This window comes from Pipistrellus hanaki (assembly GCF_964339955.1).
Source record: "Pipistrellus hanaki genome assembly, chromosome: 15".
Lineage (NCBI taxonomy): Eukaryota > Metazoa > Chordata > Mammalia > Chiroptera > Vespertilionidae > Pipistrellus > Pipistrellus hanaki.
The window spans coordinates 391701-410407 of NC_140517.1; positions in this window are offsets into that span (position 1 = coordinate 391701).

Here is an 18707-nt window from a genome sequence, read left to right on the forward strand (position 1 = left end):
GTGGCGGCCTGTGTCCGTGGCGGCCTGTGTCCGTGGCGGCCTGCGTCCGTGGCGGCTGCGTGTACGGGAGACGGAGACGCAGAGCCCGCAGCCCGCTCGCTCCCGCCGACAGGTCCTCCCGCCGTCTACCCCTCCCGTCCCAAGGCGCCTTCTCCGCTTCGGGGGGAAAACTTGACCACGAAAAACTGGAAGAGTCTGAGGACTGTGGTTAAAAGCCAGAAGGGGATCGCTCCCCTCCTTCTGACGCAGAGAGAGAGAGAGAGAGAGAGAGAGAGAGAGAGAGAGAGGGAGGGAGAGAAATATCCATGATGAGAGAGAATCACCGATAGGCTGCCTCCTGCACGCCCCCTACTGGGGATCGAGCCCACAACCCTGGGCCTGTGCTCTGACCAGAGATCAAACCTGGGACCCTGCAGACTGCAGGCGGAAGCTCTATCCACTGAGCCACTCCAGCCAGGGCGCAACTAGTTCATACCAGTTCTTACCCATGTACCCTCAGTGAGCTCCCCCCCCCACCTGCCTCCATTCTCACTGAATCACATTTGCACGTATGGAATGTGCAATTACTTCTCTGACAAGGTTCAAATTAGCCCTTGTTAGCATATTAATGAACTACTTTTATTTTTTCATCATGTGACCGAATTTCATGTAAACACTGGCCTTCGTGCGAGGGTCAGGGCAGCGTTTTCTGAGGACGGGATTCCAAGGCTTCCGTGATGAATTCCAGGGGCCGGGAGGGCTGTCAGACCGCCCTGCCTGCCCGCTCAGGCCCAGGGGAGGAGGTGGCTCCTGGTGCCCCCGATGGGACCACGATGGGGGAGGAGACGGGCCTGGCGCCCGAAGACGCAGGTCCTTCTGAGCCCGCACAACCTCCCCAAGTGCTCAGCGGGAGCTGTGGTGGGCGGCTCCCTCTCGGGTGCCCGGCCCACGCTGCCCGGAGCTGGTCCTGGGCCCCGAGAGCACATGGCCCGTGACCCCCTGAGCACTTTCTGGAGCCCCAGGAGAGGGGGGGGGGACACAGGGAGGTCCTTCCCCAGGAGGACCTGAAGCTCGCAGTCATGGGCAGCCCCATGAAGGGACTGGAGCACAGAGGAGGAGAAACCAAAAAACGGGCTTTTAAACCTGCCCAGCCCGGTAGGCATCGACCTGGGAACCAGGAGGTCACGGTTTGATTCCCCATCAGGGCTCTGGCCCGGGTTGCGGGGTCCATCCCCAGTGGGTGTGTGTGCAAGAGACAGCTGATCCATGATTGTCTCTCATCATGGATGTTTCTCTCTCTTTCCCTCTCCCTTTCTCTCTGAAATCAATAAAAGGATCTACACTAATGAAAGAGAAAGATGCAAATTGACCGTGCCTTCATGACACCCACCAGCCAATCAGGAGCGAGCATGCAAATCAACCCAACAAAGATGGCAGGTTAATTTGCATGCACAGGCTCTGAGCACTGGAGGCGGGATGCTTGTGTCATCATCATGGCGATGACTCAGGTGTTCAGCACTGCCCCAGCCGCTCTGGGCCTCTGGGCAGCGTGGGAAGGTGGAGAGGCAGCCAGGGGAAGGGAGGACCATTCTCGCACAAATCTTTATGCATCCAGCCTCTAGTATTTTATAAAAAACAAAACAAAACCAACCAACCAACCAAACAGAAGAGCGTGTTTAGAGACCTCGGAGCTGAGAGCCAGTGGTTGGAGCTGGTGACAATCTGGGGCCCAGGCAGCCTGCCCAGTGGTCTCTGCTCAGCCGCCAGCTGCCTGGAGCCGGTGCCGGGCCCTGGGGCGGGGTGGCGGCCTGCATGTGGGAGCCGCGGAGCCATGCCGGGCTCTCGGAGCAGAGGGATCGGGGTCTCGGCGGCAGGGCTCTCCGCGCGTCGTTCAGGATGAGCTGATGATCCACCCGCAGCTGGCAGTGCGGCGGAACGGTGTTTTCCCGCTGTGCGTCTGTCTGCGACTGCTCCCCCCCCCCCCCCATTTCCTCCTGAGACGGCGCCGGCCGGGCCCAGCCTCCTCTCCTCTATCTATAGACCGGGGCGTGGATGCGCTGATTGCATTTTAAAAACAAGAGTTTGTGGATGGGTCGGGTCTGGGATAATCAGTCACCGAGGCGGCACCGGGAGGGAGCCGGGCGCTGATGAGTAATTTAAATCCGTGAGCACTTCACGCTCGGCAGGCACGGGGGGCGTCTCCGCGCGAGGCCGGCAGGTGCTTATTTTTGGAGACCAGGAGCGGGGACGCCCGCCGTGACCGGGAGCCGAGACCTCTGCCTCCCGCCGCCTGTGCCTCAGGGACCCGTGTATCCGTCCGTCCGTCCGTCCGCCCGCCCTCGAGCAGCTCCTTTAGTCAAGAGCAGCCCTCGTTGCCTGGTTGACGTGGCTCAGAGGTTGAGTGTCGACCTATGACCCAGGAGGTCAGGGTTCGATTCCCGGTCGGGGCACAGGCCCGGGTGCTGGCTCGATGCCCAGTGGGGGGCGTGCAGGAGGCGGCCGGTCCATGATTCCCTCTCATCATGGATGTTTCCATCTCTCTCCCTCTCCTTTTCTCTCTGACACCAATAAAAATACATATTAAGAAAAGAAAAAGGGGAGCCCGAGTCCCGAGGCCGTCAGGAGCGAGTAAACCGCACGCTGTCTTGGCTCAGGCCGCCGGCCATCGCAGGGGGCAGAGCTCAGGGGCGGCGGGACCCGGGGCCAGGACGCTGTCTCTGCCCCGACGGGCGTCCAGGCAGCTCGGACCCTCGTCAGGCGGAGATGGCGCGGCTCTAGCAGCGCCAGACCGATGCCCGTCTTCTCCGGATCGCCCGCTGGGGGAAGATCCCTTTGTTACACAAAAACCCGTCGTCACTGAGTTAGGCCGCCGGTGAGCGCCCGTGTCCGCCGAGCCCGTCCCGGCGCCCCTGAGCGGGAGGTTTTCCTCCGGGAAAATCGTGATGCTCTTTCTGGTAAAAGCCCCATCCCACCAGCCATCCCACCAGCCATCCCAACAGCCATCCCAACACCCCATCCCAACACCCCATCCCAACACCCATCCTAACGCCCATCCCAACGCCCATCCCAACAGCCATCCCAACGCCCATCCCAACGCCCCATCCCAACGCCCATCCCAACGCCCATCCCAACAGCCATCCCAACGCCCATCCCAACGCCCATCCCAACAGCCATCCCAACAGCCATCCCAACAGCCATCCCAACACCCATCCCAACACCCCATCCCAACGCCCATCCCAACGCCCCATCCCAACGCCCATCCCAACACCCATCCCAACACCCATCCCAACACCCCATCCCAACACCCATCCCAACACCCATCCCAACACCCATCCCAACACCCCATCCCAACGCCCCATCCCAACGCCCCATCCCAACGCCCATCCCAACGCCCCATCCCAACGCCCATCCCAACGCCCATCCCAACAGCCATCCCAACAGCCATCCCAACGCCCCATCCCAACAGCCATCCCAACGCCCATCCCAACACCCCATCCCAACGCCCATCCCAACGCCCCATCCCAACGCCCATCCCAACACCCATCCCAACGCCCATCCCAACACCCCATCCCAACGCCCATCCCAACGCCCCATCCCAACGCCCATCCCAACGCCCATCCCAACGCCCCATCCCAACGCCCCATCCCAACACCCATCCTAACACCCATCCCAACGCCCCATCCCAACGCCCCATCCCAACGCCCATCCCAACACCCATCCCAACGCCCATCCCAACGCCCCATCCCAACGCCCATCCCAACACCCCATCCCAACGCCCATCCCAACGCCCCATCCCAACGCCCATCCCAACACCCATCCCAACACCCATCCCAACACCCCATCCCAACACCCATCCCAACACCCATCCCAACGCCCCATCCCAACGCCCCATCCCAACGCCCATCCCAATACCCATCCCAACACCCCATCCCAACGCCCATCCCAACGCCCCATCCCAACGCCCATCCCAACGCCCATCCCAACACCCATCCTAACGCCCATCCCAACGCCCATCCCAACAGCCATCCCAACGCCCATCCCAACGCCCATCCCAACGCCCATCCCAACGCCCATCCCAACGCCCATCCCAACACCCATCCAAACGCCCATCCCAACACCCCATCCCAACGCCCCATCCCAACACCCATCCCAACACCCATCCCAACAGCCATCCCAACGCCCCATCCCAACACCCATCCCAACGCCCATCCCAACAGCCATCCCAACACCCCATCCCAACAGCCATCCCAAAACCCATCCCAACGCCCATCCCAACAGCCATCCCAACACCCCATCCCAACGCCCCATCCCAACACCCATCCTAACGCCCATCCCAACGCCCATCCCAACAGCCATCCCAACGCCCATCCCAACAGCCATCCCAACACCCATCCCAACGCCCATCCCAACAGCCATCCCAACGCCCATCCCAACGCCCATCCCAACAGCCATCCCAACGCCCATCCCAACGCCCATCCCAACGCCCATCCCAATGCCATCCCAACGCCCCATCCCAATGCCCATCCCAACAGCCATCCCAACGCCCATCCCAACGCCCATCCCAACGCCCATCCCAACGCCCCATCCCAACGCCCATCCCAACACCCATCCAAACGCCCATCCCAACGCCCCATCCCAACGCCCCATCCCAACACCCATCCCAACACCCATCCCAACAGCCATCCCAACGCCCCATCCCAACACCCATCCCAACGCCCATCCCAACAGCCATCCCAACACCCCATCCCAACAGCCATCCCAACACCCATCCCAACGCCCCATCCCAGCACCCCATCCCAACTCCCATCCCAATGCCCCATCCCCACATCCCCATCCCAGTGCCCCCTGCAGAGGGCGCCATTCCTCAGAGGCTGACTCCCAGGAGGACAGCTCCCGGGTGGGGTGTGGCCACTCCTTCCACTGGTGGGATCCGCTGAGCGGAGCCAGGGCCTCGTTACTCAATTGGAATTCACGGCAGAGCCTCCGGGTGCTCGCCGACTAAACTTAACTCCCGCAGCCGCTCCCAATCACGCTGAATTCATCCAGCCCAGCCTCCCCCCCAACCTCCTCCCCGGCCTCCTCCTCCCCTGTCTCCTCTGCTCGCTTTAAAGACAGCAGTGAGCTTTCTGCAGCAGCTGGGGCTGCCTGCCCTGCATGGGGGCAGGGGAGTGACCCCTCTCCCAGCAGTGGCCCCTGGCCCAGGGGCGGCCGTGTTTCGGGTGTGATGCTTGGTGACTTGTCTGATGAGGCTGCTGCCTTCCCGTTGGCCTGGCAGCCAGGATGGAAGCTCCAGTCCACTGGGGGGCGCCGACACGGCCATGGTCCATTCTCAGCCCCGCTGTCCCCTGGGTTCCCGGCTGTCCTGCCCCAGGGGCATCTCCTGAGCCTGTCGCCAGCGGGGGCTCTCCCCAGCATCGGCCTCGTGGCTGCATGAGAGGGAGGGGAGCTCGAGTGGACGGAGAAGCCCCCTCCTCCCGGGTCCCTGTCTCAGCTCCCGCCTCGGTGTGCTGCCTGCTCGCTGTGGACTGGCTCTGCCTGGCGGCGGGCCACGGGGCCACACCTCCGAGTGCCGTGGCTTCTCTCGTGGAATAGGAGCCGTCTCACCTCGCCTGGATGCTCCGGTCAGAGGCCCGGCTGTGAATACTCCGGGGGGGGGGGGGAGGCCACGTGTGGTCCCAGCCAGGAGACCGGGCCTCCCCACGTGGCCCTCCGCGACCCCCTCCCCGCCCCCCCGTGCCCAGAACACACGCTCCCCCGCCATCTCCCCTCCCCGAACGCCCTCTCGGAGGCTGCGGTGTTTAATTTTTATCCCCAATGCTCGGGCTGAATCAATGCTCCCACTCCGGCCGTGGATAAAATGGGAACACAGGGAGGCTTTAAAAATGTAGTTAAGCCGAGCCGAAACCGGTTTGGCTCAGTGGTAGAGCGTCGGTCTGCGGACCGAAGGGTCCCAGGTTCGATTCCGGTCAAGGGCCATGTACGTTGGTTGCGGGCACATCCCCGGTGGGGGATGTGCAAGAGGCAGCTGGTCGATGTTTCTCTCTCATCGACGTTTCTAGCTCTCTATCTCTCTCCCTTCCTCTCTGTAAAAAATCAATAAAATATATTAAAAAAAAAATGTAGTTAAGCCGAAACCGGTGTGGCTCAGTGGGTAGAGCGCCAGCCTGCGGACTGAAGGGTCCCAGGTTCCATTCCGGTCGGGAGCATGTACCTTGGTGGCTGGCACATCCCCAGTAGGAGGTGTGCAGGAGGCAGCAGATGGATGTTTCTCTCTCATCGACGTTTCTAACTCTCTATCCCTTTCTCTTCCTTCCTCTCTGTAAAAAAAAATCAATAAAAATTTTTTAAAAATTAGTTAAAAGATAGAATTCCACCATCTTTCAAAATTAGTTAAAAGATACAATCCCACTTCCCCTGCCTGGGTGCTCCCCATCGAATAAAACCCAACGATGGAGATTCTGCCTCATGAAGGTGAAGAGAATCCTCATTTCTCTGCGCTTCACCCTGCCGTGACCTTCCCTCGCTGCCGCAGAGGAAGTGCGGAGTCAGAGGTAAATGGCCCGGGCGGCCATGGAGCATTTTCCTAACAGTGATTTCTCCCCGAACCCGCCTGTGCACGGACGGGTTTCTCTCTTGGTATTTACCTTCTGAGGACCGAGAAGACACGGACATGCTTTTTTTTTTGAACGCCGTCTTAATAGCCTTTGTTTATTTTTTAATATGTGGTGTTCCAGGCCCTTGCTCTAATGATTTTTTTCGCACTGCATTGATAATTAAATTCATTCATTTTCCCCGGCCGCAGAATCCTGTTAAATAAAAAAAAGTTACGGGCGATAACACCTCGGCACTCAGAGGGCAGAGGAGGGGAGGGCGCCGCGGGGTCCCCGTGGGGTGTGGGGCCGCGTGGGGCCGGGGGCCACGGGGTCACGGGGCCACGGGTGGACTCCGTGGACAGGCTGTGAGGGGCGCTCTCCGCTCCCCGGGGCCTGTGGGATTCGGCTTCCTGTCCCGGGAAGACAGGCCTGTCCCCCTCTATGTCCATCGCCACCACCCGCCCCCGTGTTTAGCAGGTGGTCGGTGCTGGCAGCGTAGGCGGGGCACGGGCGGCGTAGATGGGGCATGGGTGGCGTAGACGGGGCGCGGGTGGTGTAGACGGGGCGTGGACGGTGTAGATGGGAACACGGACGGTGTAGACGGGGCGTGGGCGTGGTGAGCGGCAGGGATGGTGGGGGGATGAGAGAAAGCCTTCGTCGCGGGCTGGGCCCGCCGTGGCCTCTGTAATTTCACGGGCGCCGTACGGACTCGGCGTTTACACGTTTTAATTTAGTCCGGAATGTTCCCGTGTTAATTATCCGCACACGAGGGCACGGGCTCTGCATGGCGATGCCATACGTTACATTTATGGCGGCTGCGGCGAGGTCAACCCCCTCCCCAGCGCCCTCACCCCGACGACCGAGGCCGCGGCCATTTGTCCCCGGACGCGGGCGGCTCTGCGTCTGTGAAGAGGCTTTGTAACGGCTCCGGGCGGGCGGGCACGCGGCCGCCGAGACCGGGGAGGCGCTCCGCTGGCAGCCGGGGGTGCCGGGCCCTCCGTCCTCGCTGAGGCCGGGGCACAGGACCCAGGATTGTGGCGGGGGAGGAGGGGAGTGAGGGGTTCTCCGAGCGGCTCCCCCTGAGCCTGCGGCTCCTGAGCCAGCGGCTATGCTGGCGGGGGGCGGGCTGCGCCCCCATCCTCCTGTGACCACGGCGCTGAGACCGTCCCCCAGCCCAGCAGGTCCCGGCGGGCGGCGGGATCCGTGTAGCTTCGTCCTGTGTCTCAGGGACACCGAGGTGCTCGGCTGCGAACCCGGTGCGGACGGGGCGGCGGCCTCTGACCCGGAGGGGTCTGCACCCCCCGCTCCACCTGTGGCCACGGCAGACCGGGGTTTGGGGGGGTTTGGGGGAGGCACAGGCGAGGGGACAAACCCCGCGGCCAAGGAGCTGTCAGTGGGAAGCACACGCGCGCGCACACACACGCACACACACGCACACACACGCACGCACACACACGCACACACACACACACACACACACACACGCACACACACACACGCCTGCACCGAGGCGACCAGGCAGGCCTCCCGAGGAAAGGGGGAAGGAAGCCTGCCGGACGCACAGGATGGGCTGGTCCTCGGCGAGGCCCCGGGGGAAGGAGACCCTCTCCCCTGGGCCGCTCCGGGGCCGGAGGGGGGCCCCCAGGCTGGCCGCCCAGGCCTCGGCCGCCCCTCCTGGCCTCGCTGGGGCCGAAGGGGCGTCGCTGAGGGAGGACGGACAGCTCAGGCGAGTCCGAGTGCGTCCCTGCGGGCCTGCCCTGCCCCTGGCCCGGGGCTGCATGCTCAGCTGTGTCCCCGCTCCCCGTCCCTCCCAACTCCCCACCCCCCGTTCCCCCCAAACACTCCCAGACTCAGAGTCCTTGCCGCTCCAGGCACCTCCGCGTTCTTGTGCTGTTAGGGTTCAGGCATATTTTACTCTCCAAGACCACCCACCCCACCCCACACGTAAACACGCACCCCAACCCCCCACCATCACACCTACAGCCCCCACTGCACACCCACAGCTGCCACACACACAACTACACACACAACCACACACACAAGCACACACATGCACACACACAATCACACACACACACACAACCACACATACAACCATACACACATGCACGCACACACAACCACACATGCACACACACATACATGCATGCGCGCGCACACGCACACACACATGTGCGGGAGGTGAGTGAACGTTTGACCTCAGCGTCTGCAGGCCTGGGTGCTCGCTGGGAGGTCACCCAGACGAGCTGGGGTGTTGTCAGTCCTCACCTGAGGACCTGTTCCCGTTGACATTGAGGGAGCGGAAAGGTGGGGGAGAGATGGAGAGAGAAACACTCACGTGAGGGAGACCCACTACTGTGTGGCCTCCCACATGCACCCCCACCAGGGCCGGGGTCCGAGCCTGCAGCCAAGGACTCCAACCCGGGACCCTTCCGTCCACGGGCTGACACTCTGCCCACGGAGCCACGCCTGCCGGGGTGAGGGGTTTGGTTCAGACGGCTCCCTGCCTGGGAGGGACACGCCGATCGGAGCCAGAGCTGGCCGAGCCCAGGCTGCCCGCCCAGGAGCCCTCTGCCTCTGTGCGCCCGGCCATTTCCCCGTTAGGAAGCCGGTGGGGCCATGAGGGGACGGAGGGCTCCCAGGTCTCCCCGGTCCTGTGCGGGCGCCGGCCGGCAAGGGCCCGGCCGGCTCTGTCCGGTGTGCTCCAGCCCCGTGCCCCGTGCGCCCGCCGCCCGCACCTGCCGGCGGCCCATCCAGGTGCGGGTTCGAGCAGGCCCGTGGGGACGAGCGTGCGGAGATGCTTCGGGAAGAGCGAGAACACCCCCCTCCCGACGCCTAATGAGAAATTACCTTCCTGCTCAGACCCACACGCGCGCGGATAAAAATAGATTTCTCTGAAATGCCAGGAGGATCTGGCGGCGCTGGCAGCCGGGATGCGGGCGACCTGGGCCAGGTTCTCGCGTTAATAAATATTCATCCGGGTTTGGGGGGGCTCCGGCGGGAGGCGGGGGCCGTTTGCCGTGATGCCATCTCTTCCTGCAGGAGCCTCCGGGCTCCGGGCGCCGGGGACTTCTCTCTCCGAGCCGCCGGGCCTCCCGTGGGGAGCCGGCCGCCGGCCGCGGGGCCTCCCCGGCCTCCGGGCCTCGTCCCCCCTCCCAGCCCCGTTTCCTGGGGCCACGGAAAAGCTTCCCTCAGGGCGGGACCCAGGCTCTGGCTCTGCCTCCTGTGCCCAGACAGGCCCTGTGTTCGAAGGGGACGTCACTCCCCCAGAGCCGGCCGGCCGTCATGGGGCCGTGTCCGCGGCGCCGAGCGGCTCCCCACGGGCTCGGTGAGGGTGGCAGCGTGAGCAGCATTATTATTATTTTTTCTTTCTGTAAAATCTCTTCTCCATTTGCGTCCAATTTAGCACACTGGGGGCTTGACAAACCTTAAAATAATCTCCGTTCCTCTGGCCCGGGAGGAGCTGGCTCACCGCAGGCAAAAATACATGCTTTGTCATCGGACAAATATTTTAAACCAAGCCAGTAGGTCAGGTGCAAGGATGTCTCACTTAAATTCGTTTTAAAGACAAAAGGAGAACGAGGAAGAGAGCGGGGAAGGGAGAGGAGAAGGAGGAAGAGGAGAAGGAGGAGGAGGAGAAAGGAGGAGAAAGAGAAGAAGGAGGAAGAGAGAGGGAGAGGGAGAGGGAGAGGGAGAGGAGGAGGAGGAGGAGGAGGAGGAAGAAAGAGGAGGAGGAGGGGGAGGAAGAGGAGGAGGAGGAGGAAGAGAGGGAGGAGGAAGAGGAAGAGGAGGAGGAGAAGAAGGAAGAGGAGGAGGAGGAGGAGGAGGAGGAGAAAGGAGGAGAAAGAGAAGGAGAAGGAAGAGAGAGGGAGAGGGAGAGGGAAAGGAGGAGGAAGAGGAGGAGGAGGAGGAAGAAAGAGGAGGAGGGGAGGGACACTCCGATGCAGCTGTGCGCAGGGTTTGGGCACAGAGTACTCTTTTCTTGCTTTGCACGATTCCGATGAAATTAGGTCAAAGAAATGTTCATTTGGAAACAGTGCTTTGTCATATTATCCACAACACGTGTCTCGCAAATTTATGAACCCGCATTCGCGGCGCGCAGCCCCGTCCTAATGAGCGGTTTAGACAGCATTGTCATCAATTTCCCGCAGGTGCAGCCGGGCCCATCAGTCACTCCCATCAGAGCGCCGCCTGTCACTCCCGGATTAGCAGCCGCAGCGCCGCGCCTCGCCTGCGGGTGGTGCTTTCGAGCAGCTCCGTGCGGAGCCGCCTGGATTTATCACAGCCCCCCCCCACCCCCGCACTCCCCACCCCCCAACTTTGCACTAACATCGTATTTCTTTTGTGATCGCTCGCAGATAAAGCAGCCGGTGAGTTCTAACCCACACCACAGCCCCCTCTTAAGGGAAAAAGGAAAACCAGGCAGACGAGGGACCGGACGGGAAGGTGTGGAGGGCGGGCCCCCCACGTCCTCACCTGCCCCCATCCCTCTGCAGTGGGCTCTGACCTCGGAGCGGCTGCTCTGAGGGTGAGGTGTGAGCACGGCCCCTGGCTGCCTCCACCCGCGTTTCCGGTCCCTGGTCCCTGCGCCCGCCTCCTCGCACATCTTCTCCCGGGGAGACACGCGTTTTATCACGACCAGCCCTGAGCGTCTCGTGCTGCCTCCCCCGCGGGGTCCACGGCCTCTCCGAGCCTCTCGCTCCCGTCGCCGGCTCACGGAGGGTCCCACGGAGGAGAAGGGCTGGCTCCTGACTGTCCCTGGGGAATGACCTCGTCCACAAAACGCTAGTGTCTCACACGGATTGCAGCCCGGGCCGGATCGGCTCAGTGGATGGAGCCTCAGCCTGTGGACCCCGGGGCCCAGGTTCGATGCCGGTGGCGGGGTCCATCCCCAGCGTGGGGCCTGGGGGAGGCTGCCGGTGCAGGATTCTCTCTCGTCGTGAATGCTTCTCTCTCTCTCTCTCTCTCTCTCTCTCTCTCTCTCTCTCTCTCTCTCTCTCTCTCTCCCCCCTCCCTTCCTCCCCCTTCCTCTCTGAGATCAATAAGAACAGATTACAAAGGGAAAAAGGATTGCAGAAGCACCGGCGGTAGAAAGGGAGCCCGGCGTACGCCCGCGGCGCGCACGTCCATCTTGACGGGAAACGGCGGCTTGCGAGGCCTCCGGCGTCTGTGACCTCCGGGGTCGGAGGGCGGCACCGGCCGCGCCCCACGAGGCATCACGCAGCCTTTGGGGTTTGCCGAAGCCGGGCGCCCTCCTTCCCGGGGTCCCAGGAGGGCAGGGCGCACGGGCGGCGTGTGGCCTCGGCCCCAGTGGCTGAAGGCAGCGGCCGGCGCTCCCAGCGGTGGGAGGGGCGCGGGGGGAGGCATCAGCCTACAGGAACGGGCGGGCGCCATCGGTGGCTTTTCAGAGCCGACGCCGTGGGTTTATCCAGCCGTCGGGGGGGACAGTGAGGCGGCCGGGGGGACAGAGAGGCCCGTCTCCCTCGCCGGCATTCACGAGGGTCCGGTGACCCCAACCTTTCTGTGGCCCTCTCGCTCCCGTTGCCGCTCACGGAGGGTCCCGCGGAGGAGAAGGGCTGGCTCCTGACTATCCCTGCGGGAATGACCTCGTCCACAAAACGCTTTGGGGAAAAAAAAAAAAAACACAAAAAATAAACGTGCACACACACGTGGCTCCTGACGAATGCAAATCCCAGGCGTTTAATAAAAACGTACATTTAGTAACGGCGTGTCACCTTGCAAATGGCTCTGATGTCGAGCGCCGCCTGCAGAAGGCCGGGCGCCGTGTCAGCGCACCTGCTCCCCGCCTCCCGGAGAGCAATTAGGCCGGCGCGGCTCCTGTCGGAGGTACACGCGTCGGCGGAGAGGGGAGAGGCTGTGATCGGCGTGGAGGGAGGGAGGATCCTCACGCTCCCACCCCCGACGCCTGATCAGACGCCGCCGGGGCGGGAGCCAGGGGCCGGGAGCCGGGAGCCGGAGGAGTCCCCAGGGCGGCTTCTCCCGGGGAAATGAGGCCACCGGCCCCGGCAGCCGGGGGCGGGGGGAGAGGGGAGCTCTCCACGTGGGCTCCCTGGTGCCTCATGAGGCTGCACGGTCCTCTCGGCCACAGCGGCTCTCGCTGGAGTCCCTTGTCACGGCCCCTGGCAACACGCCTCCTCATGCGTGTTCACGTGTGCTGCCGCCGAGCGGAGCTCCCCTGTGTGTCCGGCTGAACCAGGATTCCCGCTCAGGGTCGGGGGCAGAGCTTTTAAAAAGCCCCCGTGGTAGACACGAGTGGCCTCCGTGTAGCTGCAGGTCACGTAATAACACGTGAGGGCCCCGCCTGTGGGCTCTGTGGATAGAGCACCGGCTGCAGACAGAGGGCTCCGGATTCCATTCCCGTCTGGGACCCACAGCCCGGCTGCAGGTTGTTCTTGTTGTTTTTTTTTTTTTAAATCTATTTTTATTGATTTCAGAGAGGAAGGAAGAGGGAGAGAGAGAGAGAAACATCCATGATGAGAGAGGATCACGGACCGGTCGCCTCCAGCATGTCCCCCACTGGGGATCGAGCCTACAACCTGGGTGTGTGCCCTTGACCAGAATCGAACCCAGGACCTTTCCGTTATCAGGCCGACGCTCTATCCACTCAGCCACGCTGGTTTTGGCCGGCAGAAGGTGTTTTGAACTGGGGTGGGGTTGGAGGCTCTGTGTCTTTAAGAGTCACCTGGGCACCCAGATCCGGGGGAGGCGGGCAGACGCGGGGACCGGGCGCTCCGTGCGCAGGTGAGGGCTTCCTCGGAGTGGGACGCGGGCAGGCCTGATCGATGGCTCCCACACCTGCGTGGCCGGGGGACGGAATCAGTGCTGTTTTAATTACCAGCGTCTTGACCCAGAGCGGCCGTCCCCCGGGGTCCAGCCGTCCCCACGAGACCCACCATTGGCTCCTGGCACAGCCTCTAAAGAGGAAAGTTTAACAAAGCTTCCCTCGCCACACCTCCTTAGAGAGCGAGAAAAAAGAAAGACACCAAACCAGTATTATATGAAATGCTGAAAAGTATTCTTTAAGAGGAGGAAGAAGAAAAAGGTAAAGATAAAAATTATGAGCAACAAATACATATCCATCAACAAGTGAATCTAAAAATCAAGTGACTTAAAAACCTGAGGAACAGAGTAAACTGGTGACTATAATAGAATCAGGGGCATAGGAAGGGGGGAAAGGGGTGTGAGGGTGCGGGAAGAGACTGGGCTAAAATTGCACAACATGGATGAGGATAGCGGGGGTGGGGGGTGGGGTAAGGGCAGAGGGTGGGGTGGGAACCGGGTGGAGGGGAGCTATGGGGGGGAAAAGAGGAACAACTGTAATAATCTGAGCAACAAAAATGTATTAAATAAAAAAAAATAAAGAAAAAAGAAGGAAAATGCTTCTCGTTCAGGAGAAGAACCTTTCTCTCTTCCTTTCACAGCCAGGGGATGAGCAGCCCTTACTGCGGGCTACTTGGAGGTCAGCGTCACGGCTGGACACCGGCCACACCGGCCGGGCGGCCCTCTCGGAGCCGCGGCTTCCCCGGCCCCGGAACCCGCCCCGGCCGCTCCGGGAGCAGGGCCCTCCCTCCGGGAGCAGGGCCCTCCCTCCGGGAGCCGGGCCCTCCCTCCGGGAGCCGGGCCCTCCCGCGGGGACGGAAGCCTCCCTCGCAGAGACCAGACGCGAGCGAGCGGGCCTCCCGGGGAGACGCGGGCGCGGCCTCTCGGCGAGCGTGCGGAGATGAAGGATCGCGGCGGCGGGCGGCGGCCTGCGTGGCACCTGCTATAAACGAGCGGGGAGAGCCATGGAGCTAATAGATGGCGGTAATTACCCGATCGCCGGCGCGTTTGTATTGGCAAACTATAAATACGGCGCGCGCGAGAACAAGGTGCTTACAGGACGTACATGAAAGGTCACTGTAATTTGCGAGCCGCCCGTCATTAGAATATGCTAAACCCGCGCTGCGGGCCCGAGCCTAATGATGAATACATCGATTATTAAGCAGCCGAGGAGAAATGCGCGGATCGGCCGCTTTATTTTGGGAAGGAAACCGGCGCCGCTGCAGACACGCGGCCGCCGGGGACGTGCCTGCGGCGGGGGCGCCCTCCGAGGAGCCTGGCACAGATTAAACGCAAAAACCCCCACAAAACACCAAAAAGCCTGAGACGTGTTTGTGATGAGATCACTGATACATCTCAGGGAGTCTCAGATCCTGATGATGACACCCCGCCGGCCCCCGGCCCCCACGCGGCCCCCGGCCCCCCACCGGCCCCCGGCCCCCCACGCGGCAGGATTTAGGACCCGCCACGAACAGCCACGCAGCCACGGACGCCGGGCAGATGTGGCTCCGGGCGGGGCTGCCGGCGGGCGGCTGCCGTAAATCTCACGTCCCTTCTATGCAGATTAAACTCCATTTTAGAAGATGATTTTTCACGCGGCCAGTCGGCTTTCTGTGCAACGTGCTGGCTGGTGGTGTTTGGTGCGAGAGGGGCGGCCAGGCCCGCTGTGTGGCTGGAGGCTGTGGCCGGGGCCCCGCCCCCTCAGGGGACCCAGAGGGAGAGGAGTTAGGGAGCCCATTGGCTGGAGGCCTCCCCGAGCCCCAGGAGTCTGTGGAGACTGGCTGTAGGGCTCTGTCTGTGCTGCAGGCTCAGCCTTCCTCCCTCCTCCCTCCTCCCTCCCTCCTTCCCTTCCTCTCTCCTTCCTCCTTTAATCCCTCCCCACTCCTTCCCTCCCTCTCTCCTCCCTCCTTCTTTCCCTCATCCCTTCCTCCCTCCACTCCCTTCATCCTTCCTTCCTTCCTTCCTTCCTTCCTTCCTTCTTTCCTTCCTTCCTCCTTTCCTTTCTTTCTTCCTTCCTTTCTTTTTCTAAAAACTATTTTCAACTATGAGGAAATCATAGTAATACTTTAAAAAAATATTTTTATTGCAGTCAGAGAGGAAGGGAGGGAGAGGGAGAGAGAAACATCAATGATGATTTGATTGAGAGACTAGCTGCCTCCTGCACGCCCCCCCCCCCTTCCCCTGAGGATGGAGCCCACAACCCAGGCTTGCGCCCTGGCTGTGAATCGAACCCTGACCTCCTGGTTCCTAGGTCGATGCTCAGCCCCTGAGCCACGCGGCCGGGCCGAGCAGAGTGGGGGCGTGTCCCTGACACCCCTCCCGGCCTCCGTTCTCCCGGTCGGCGTGGAATCCCTCCTCTGGCTTTCAAAGGAGGGAGGTCCCCGAGGCGGACGGGCCTGCGGTCTGAGGGCTGAGCCCACCGTCACGGGGCATTTGCTCGCTGTTGGTGACGCAGCTCCGTCTGAGTCCTGACCCCCTGGGGCCCGGCTCCGCCAGGCCTGCCTCCCAGCTCTGAGCGTTCACGGCGGACGGCTGCTGCTGTTTCTCTCTCTCCCTCTCTCTCCCTTCCTCTCTGAAATCAGTTAAAGAAATATTTTTAAAAAGGAAAAAAAGAGTCAGCTTGGCTCAGTGGATACAGCGTCGGGGCCTGCGGCCTGAAGGGTCCCAGGTTCAATTCCGGCCAAGGGCACACGCCCTGGTTGTGGGCTCGGTCCCCAGTAGGGGGCGTGCTGGAAGCAGCCTGTCCATGAGTCTCTCTCATCATTGATGTTTCGCTCTCTCTCTCCCTCTCCCTTCCTCTCTGACATCGATAAAGAAATATATTTTAAAAAATTATTCATTAAAATAAAAAAAAAGGAAAATAAGAATGCAGCCACGCTTTACCGTCTCAGCCTCCCGGCCCCGCCCACCCTCCCGCGTGGATGTCTGTTTACGGCAGGCGCCGGTCCAACAGGAGGGAGGGTCCCCGCGGCCGGACGCACACTCCGAGGCCGGCGTGACGCTGGGATGTCTCGGTCCCTCCGGTCCCCGCGTGGATGTCTGTCCGCCGTCGGCCCCGGGGACAGGGAGGGTGGCCCAGCCTGCGGTTCTGGTGCCGACGACACCAGACTTCTCCAGGGAACCCCCTCCTCGCCCCGGGGCCACGCCGCCGGCCACGGCCCACGTTCCCGGGGGAGCTTCCTCTCGGACGCACCGTGTCTTCCGTCCCCGCGTCTCCACTCGGCGGGGCCCGTGACGTGTCCCGTCCTGTCCGTCCGGGAGGGAGCCTGCCCCGATCCGGGGGCTCCTCAGCCCCATGGGGCGTTGTGCGTGCTTTTGTCTGAATTGCACTTTGTTTCCCTCGCAATTTTATTTATTTATTAATTAAACATATTTTATGGATTTTTTACAGAGAGGAAGGGAGAGGGATAGAGAGTTAGAAACATCGATGAGAGAGAAACATCCATCAGCTGCCTCCTGCACGCCCCCCACAGGGGATGTGCCCACAACCAAGGCACATGCCCTTGACTGGAATCTAACCCGGGACCTTTCATTCTGCAGGCCGACGCTCTATCCACTGAGCCACACCGGTTTTGGCCATCTTGCGGTTTTAAAATAGTCCCGTCCCCTCCCCTCCCGGTGTTTAAGGCTCGGTTCCGGGGACGCACTGGTTGTGCGGGGAGTAGTTAGCGGGCTCTGAGGATATTAATTAACGTGTTGGGGGATGTTTTCTCTATTAATGAGCGATCTGCACGTTCTCCTCCAATTAATCTGCGGAAGATCACAATTAATCCATCGGGCCTCCGCCGACCCCGGAGCCGCCGGCCCGCCGACCGGAGCATTGTGCCCGCGTGGCACCGCCCGTTTGCGCCGTATGCAAATGGTGTTTGTTTATAAACAAATTAACCGCGAGGATTTCCAAACAGGTGCGGTGTTGTGCACGCGCGCTAAACGGTGCGGTGCTGGAGGAATTAATTAGCCTCGGAGGCAATTAGTGCAATAATCTCCGTGATTAGCGGCTCGGCGAGGAGGCGCCGCATTGTGTGCCGCGTCTCCGCCGGCTTTGTCTCCGGCGGGCCAGGCGCGCCGGCGCCTCCTGCAGGACGTTCCTCACCAACTGCCGGCGTCGCCGAGTTCATCGCCGAGCGTCCTGGGGGGTGTGATGTGGGGTCCCCCTTCCCCGCCCCCCGCTTCCTCCCTGGGCTTCTGCCCTCGGGCGGCCGCTCCCACCTCTGTGCGTTCCTAACGGAGAACGCTGTTACCCCAGACCCCGGTCCCCGGGGATGACACACTGAGCACCCCGAGGCCCAGAGACAGGACACGGTCATCATCGGCCGAGAGGCTGCTAGCCGGGGCCGCAGCCCTCACCGCCGCCACCGCCGTCACCACCGTCACCACTGTCACTGCCACCATCGCCGCCACCGCCACCGCCGCCGTCACCAGGACGGGCCTCTCTGCTCGTTCCGAAGACGGGCCGCCACCGGGAGCAGCTCTGCGGAGGGGCTGTGGCACGGCCAGCGTCACACGGGCGACATGCTGACATGTGTGTGCTCCAGGCCATGGCCACACATGTGTATGTGTGTGTGTGTGCTCTGAGCCATGGCCACCCGGACGCCGGGACATGTGTATGTGTGCGGGTGTGCTCCGGGCCACGGCCACCAGGATGCCCGGACGCCCGGAGGCCGGGACACGTGTGTATGTGTGTGTGTGCGCTCCGGGCCACGGCCACCCGGACGCTGGGACATGTGTGTGTGTGTGTGTGTGTGTGTGTGTGCTCCGGGCCACGGCCACCAGGATGCCCAGATGCCCAGAGGCCGGGACATGTGTGTGTGTGTGTGTGTGTGTGTGTGTGTGTGCTCCGGGCCACAGCCACCCGGATGCCGGGACAGGGACTCAGTGGCGGCGTCTCTAGGGACCGGCGGCTCCGTCTGGGAGGGATGGGCTCCATGTCTCTCTGCTCGGGGTCACCGAGGGGTTACTGTGGACAGTCTGCTGGAGACAGGCCAGCATCACTTCACTCCTCACTCACTCACTCACCCTTTCATTCATTCACTCACTAACTTGCTCACTCACTCACTCCTGAATTCAATCACACCTGTTTTCACTCACTCACTCATTCATTTACTTATTCACTCTCTCATTCATTTGTTCTTTCATTCATTCACTCATTATTTTGCTCATGCTTTCATTCACTCAATCACTCACTCATTCACTCACTCATTGTTCATTCATTCACTCACTCATTCACTCACTCATTAATTTTCTCATCAGTCATGCACTCACTCATTCACTCATTCATGCATTAGTTAACTCATT